This window comes from Rutidosis leptorrhynchoides, chromosome 11, assembly GCF_046630445.1.
Source record: "Rutidosis leptorrhynchoides isolate AG116_Rl617_1_P2 chromosome 11, CSIRO_AGI_Rlap_v1, whole genome shotgun sequence".
In the NCBI taxonomy this organism is placed as follows: Eukaryota; Viridiplantae; Streptophyta; class Magnoliopsida; order Asterales; family Asteraceae; genus Rutidosis; species Rutidosis leptorrhynchoides.
The window spans coordinates 210,709,484-210,716,338 of record NC_092343.1 but is presented as its reverse complement, the minus strand read 5'-3'; positions in this window follow the sequence as shown (position 1 = coordinate 210,716,338).

The following is a 6,855-nucleotide window of genomic DNA, read 5'->3' as shown; positions in this document are numbered from 1 at the left end:
TAGATCAATCGAGTATTATGAAATTTAATCCTCCACTAACCTTTGTCTAACTCTCGAAATTTGACAATTTGTCCTTATTTGTAAATCACTTTACCATTTTCCGAATATTGTTAAAATGGAAAGATTTCACAAATCAACGTGGACCTCACAACAGAGACTCGTAACCATAACACATTATATTAGATAATTCAATCATTTGATATTTTAATCTCATCGATAAATATATTAAACATATATTGAAAAAAATACGTTTATGTAAAGTATTATACATCTAATACTTTGTTAACGTTTTCAAGTTAATATATATACATATATATACACATATATAATTGTATCCATTTATGTAATGGTTCGTGAATCGTCGGAACTTGGTCGAGGTTAAATGAATGTATGAACATAGTTTAAAATTTTTGAGATTCAACTTAACAAACTTTTCTTATCGTGTCGGAATAATATAAAGATAAAGTTTAAATTTGGTCGAAAATTTTCGGGTTGTCACAGTACCTACCCGTTAAAGAAATTTCGTCCCGAAATTTGATTGGAATAATCATGGCTGACAATCAGTATGTCTTTGTGACACATATGGACTGGATATTAAAGTTTTACCATCATTGAGTAATATAGATAAAATAATTCGATTTTTGTGAAGAGTATGAGTGAAATTATCACAGAAGAGTGAAATGAACAAATGTAGATTCGTCATATCTTTTGACGTAGATAGGATTGATTTTCAGAGTTCAAGGAATTTAGGGAAAATCTTCGTAATCTATAAGATTTGATTCTTCGGTGAATAAAGAAGTTAAGATTTCTTTAATTAAATGCGGTAATCTGTCTCGATTGCTCTGTCAGATATTTTACTATAAATCCACCCCCTTCGTTTTCCTTATTTCCACAATTCATACTTTCTATTCTTTCTCCCTCAATTCAAACATTCGTCAATATGCTCCATCCTGTTCTGATCCTTGATATACTCCTAACTTTCATATCTGTCATTCTTCTCTTTCATCTGCCACCGGAAGAATCTATTTACTTCTACTATACTCTTGGTTTTATAGTGTTTTTAGTTCTCCCATGTCTTTATATTGCTATATGCATCGACATATATGGTTTATAATTTCTGGGTTGTCGTTGGGCTTTATATCTTCCTTTATATTTTGAAGTCCCTGCTTCTGTCTTCTATAATCATTGCGTCAACAGTTAATGCTCCCTTCTATTTGCTGCGATATATACTCTCATTTCTATTTCGAAGCTTCATTCTTTCGTTTCCTATTCTTGCAATTAAGCACCGCTTGTAATGGTCCAGAATTCGTAGATATGAATTTTGGAATGAACATACTTAATGTTTTAAGAAGGAAATTGTAACGGCACAATCTTGATGTGTTAAATTACCAGAATACCTCGAAAAAGGACGAATCATCAAGAAAAATATTTTTCTTGATATTTCTAGAGGTTAAATAGAATACCAGAGTCGTGTAACATGGCACATGATAACGGTATGGTCTGTGAATCGTCATGTCCCATTAGAAACTCAGCATGACTTACTGTAATATAATCACGTTGATCAAGTGTCATTATATTATACTAACTCATGCTTCAGTTCCCAACACTTCTTCAAAAGCATTTCTATTTTAAATTTGAATTTTTCATATTTTATAAACTAAAACAGTTTCTTTTATGATGTAACGCAGATAGCGCGAAGAGATAAATTATTTTAGATAAGGGTAGTTAGGAGAATATCTTCAGAAATATTGAGGATATTTATAAAGAAAGATACGATGATGTTTTAGAATTTTAAAATATATGGAATCAAAGGATGATGCGAGAAATTTGTCTGTAAAGGTTTAGAATAAGGAGTGAGGTGTTTGCTAACGATTTTAGTAGACACTGAGTCATTTGGATTATTTGAAGGTAGATTTCGTCTTTGTGATCTGTCCACAGCCTCCTTCATGGTTTGCTCAATCCGTTTTCCAGTTCTAACTTTTCTGAGCTCTGCCAACATACTATTCTTTATCATCAAACTTTCAACTATTAATGTTGTTTACAGTTTTTGCTGCTTCATCAGCAATTTTCCAGAATTCGGAGAACTAGTTCGCAGTTTAGGGTATTTTTCAGAAACTTCACATTCGCAGTATATAAGTCTAGAAGATAGACGTTATATGTACACATATAATTGTTGGCGTAGACATGTTGCGAGATTTCAAAATACTAATTGCTGAATTCCAGTAATTGGCATGACAATTCTTGTTACAAGATGCGAATGAGTAAATGATAGGGCTTTGATAAATATAATGATTTTTCGAAAAGTCAAAGACAGTGAAATTGTTGGTAAGTTTATTGCTAATGTGATGGAACATAAACGGTTCTCCGGTAACAATGATGAAAGGGGTAATCGTTATAACAAAGCTTATTCGAATGAACAATTGAAGTTGATTTGTTGGAGCTGTGACAAAATTATCTACTTTGAGAAGAGATTGAAAAGTTATTTTAGCTAATAAATGCCAAAGGGTCTGACACGAATACGTGTTAATCCATGACTTTGGTTTCGAGGGTTTTTCAGGTGCAAGACTGTGGGTAATATGTGGTTGGATCATCTATCACACCCCCATATTTGGCCTGGGGTATTTGTGACTAATTATATCAAATCACAGTTGTATAAACGAGAACGACTCTACATGAGACGTTTTGTTAAGTTTTGCAGCGGAAGATAAATATGTCTTTAATTGATATGATATGTAATGAAGACTCTAAACATAGCAAGCAATCATCATCAAAGCAGTAGATATACAACGGAAGCAATATTTAAGTGCCTGAGAATAAACATGCTTAAAAAGTCAACACGAGGTTGAGTGAGTTCATAGGTTTGTCATTAATAATGATTCCAGTAATAGTATTAGACCACAAGATTTGTTTTCAAAAGTAGATCACTCAGATCCAGTCAAGTTGATCTCCCGCAGGATCAAAAAGTTATGCAAGTGCGTGATATTTAAACTAAATGTTGTTTGCCCCGTGACAAGTTGTTCTGTCCTTGTCGTTTAATTTCATTATCAAGTAATACAAAGACTTAGTCAAATGTATCGGGGACGTTACTCCTGATAGGCCTATCCCCAATAATTAAGAATGCCGCAACAATTAAAAATATCACTGTAGGGACTTAGTCGGACATAGCCGGGTATAGCACAGTTTAATAGTTGGTACTGATATTTAGACTAGACTTTCAAGTTTGCCCCGTACAAGTTATCGTTTATACTTGTCGGTTGGGGACTTGCTGGTCATAGCCAACATATCACAGTTTAATAGTTGGTACTTGTGTCTAACGTATGAAACAGTTATAAAAGTTGCGCATTTATTTTCAGCCCAAAAATATAGATAAAAAGGGAGCTATGAAAACTCACGATACGATACGATAGTTGTAGTAATTATGCGTTTGATGGCACTGAACAAGCACAGAGTTATCCTTGGATTCACGAACCTATATCAAGTTTATATATTAACACATATACTCGTAATCGAGGAAGTTTATATATATATTTTAGTTGTTATATATTTCTATATATATACTTTTATATATATATATATATATATATATATATATATATATATATATATATATATATAATATATATATATATATATATATAAATATTTATTTGATAAAATGATGTCAATAATGATAATTAATAAAGAGTTTTATTATTTTGTAAAAACAATAATAATATTATTAATTAGATTTAATAATGAAGTTGGAAATGATTATCATTAGTCACTTTGTTAGTAAAAATGATAATAATTGTATTATAAGTTATAAAATGATACTGATACTAATAACAATAATAATAGTAATGATAGTTTTAATAATAAATACAATCTTATGATGAATGATAATGAATAATGATAATTTTAATACTTTTATTAGTAAGAATATTAATAATAATAGTAATAATAATGAAAATGTTAATTTTAATAACAATGATACTTTTATAATTGATAGATTTTATTAACAATGAAAATAAGAATTTTTAATAAAAATGCTAATTTTAGTAATAATATTAATTCTAAATGATAATTTTTGATAATAATAAGTATTTCAATAATAATGATAATAATACAAAAATAATAAAATTTGTAATACTTTTAATAATACAAATGATAATATTAATAATAATACTTACTAATAATACTAGTAATAATAATTTTAGTAGTAATAACAATAATAGTAATTATAATTATAATTTTAATTTTAATTATGCTAATAATACTTGGTAACTTTTATTATTAATAATAGTAGTTAAAATCATAATATTAATAATGATAATAATTAAAATGCTAATAATAATATCAATAATAATTAAAATAAAAACATTGATAAAGAGAACTACCTTGAAAAGCTTTTCTAAAAAAAATTGCCCAAGACGAGGCTCGAACTCGCGACCTCTCGCTCACACACTAACACCCTTAACCATCCCTCTGTTCCTTTTATTTCTGATTAAAACACAACTCAAAACTATATATCCAATATTTCTATCTGTTTCACCTTCTTCTTCTTCTTCTTCACCACATCAATCGACCCAGGATCAAGTCAAGCTACCCACTAACTTATTACTTCGTTCTAAGAATTGAAACTTATACAGAAATGATTTATAATTGATTAAGTTAAATAAAAATAAAATTAAAAACACTCCCGCTGGTACCGTCGCTGTTTTTATAAAAAAAATTTGATTTTCGATTTTTGTAACATTATAGAGAAAGATTATAACACGAAAAAGGTTTTAAATCACTCCTATAAACTCTTTGAATCTTCAATTTCAACTGAAACATAAAAACAAACTCGAATTTTACGATGAACACTTAGTTGACTTTTTGAAATTTAAAGTTTGACTCAAGAATTCGAACTCGATATATTGAATTGGGTTTTGAAACTTTGTACCTAGTTTGAGTATGAGATTCCTAATAAAACTGCATTTACAGATTTTGTAATGGATTTAGATTTTGAGCTTTTGGAAATATGAGCAAAAATAGAGATATCGTGCTTTTTATTTAAAAATTTGGTTTGATTCGAATTGCAGCCGAGGACTAGATTATATAAGGTGATTGAGTGATTGATGTTGTAACAAAAAAAATTGATCAAAGTGGTTTTGCAGTGGAGATAGAGTACATCGTGAGCAAGCAAGAAAACAGAAGAAATATACAAAAAAAAATAAAAGCTGATTTATTAAAATAAAAGAAATGGGTGTCGACTAGATTCACAACAAACAAAAAATATAAAAATAAACATAAAGAAGATAGGAAATCACGATTTGGAAAAAAAAATATTTAAAAAAAAAGTAGACCTAATTTAGGTATAGGTTGTGACTTGAATTTTAATATTACTGATTAAAAATTAATAAATAAAATAATGTTAATACTAATAATCCTAATAATAATAATTATATTAATAATAATAATAATAATAATGATATTATTAATGATAAATAAAAATAATTAGAATGATATTGATATGACAACATTATTAATGATAATTTTAAATATAATTAATAATAATGATGATAATAACTATAAAATGTTAATTTTATTATTAATGATAATAATAATTGTATTATTTTTATACAAGATAACTATAATAATAATGATAATAATTTCTGTTGTTGTTGTATAATATTAATAATGATTTTTATGATAGTGGTCATAATAATAATAATATCAAAGACAATTTACATGTATATATACAAATATAGGATAGTTGATATATTTATTTAAATTGACAATGTATCTTATTTACAAATAGTTGTTCGTGAATCGTTGGAATTTGTTGAGGTTAAATGAAAAGATTTTGTTCAAATTCTGTCAAAAATTTTCGGGTTGTTATAGTACCTACCCGTTAAAAGAAATTTCGTCCCGAAATTTAGTTGTTGCCATCAGTCGGCGTTGTTTGTAAATACATGAGGATATTTTCATTTTATTTGGTTTTCACGTTCCCAGGTATGCTCGGGGCCTTGCGTGAAAACCAACGGATAGAATATTGTTTTGTTTCAAGAGTTTAAATCATATGATCCATAATTTCTACAGGTTCTTTTATGTAGTGCATTTTATCATTAATGCGGAGGTTATCTAAAAGATTTAACAAAAGTGTCATTGATTAGGTTTTCTCAGAAAGAGATAATGACGCTATACAAACATTTAAATACACACGAAATGTGTTATGAATAATAGTGAGCTTATTTAAACCTTGAGTGTTTATGCCACAATATTAGGGTAGACAAAATAGAGAGGAGTTCATGAAAATCATAGTCATGAAATCTGATAGAGATCGTCATTCTTTACATCAAGAATGATGAATATGAGTTGAAAATTAGAGTTTTATCGACATTTAATAATATGGATGTAACAATTTGATTATAGGAAGAGTATAAACGAAGTTATCGTAAAAGAGTGAATGAGAAAATTAAATGTTCGCCTTAACTTTTGACGTAGTTACGATTGATTTTCGGATTTCAAGGGATTAAAGAAATCTTCGAAATCTTTATAAGATTTGATTCTCCGGTAATTACGGAAATTAAGATTTTCTTTAATTAAATGCGGTGAATTGCCTCGATTGCTGTGTCTAGAATTTTTCTATAAATTAGCTTCTTCCGTTTCATTATTTTTACCACTTCCATACTTTCTTTCTTAATTCATACTTCCAAAAGTTTTGTTAATATGCTCAATCCAGTTCTTGTTCTTGACCTTATATTGGTTATTGCCACAATCATCCTTCTTTTCCAACTCCCACCAGAGGAGTCTGTTTACTTCTATTATGCTCTAGGATTTATTGTGTTTTTAGTTCTTCCGTGTCTTTATATTGCTATACGCATTGATATA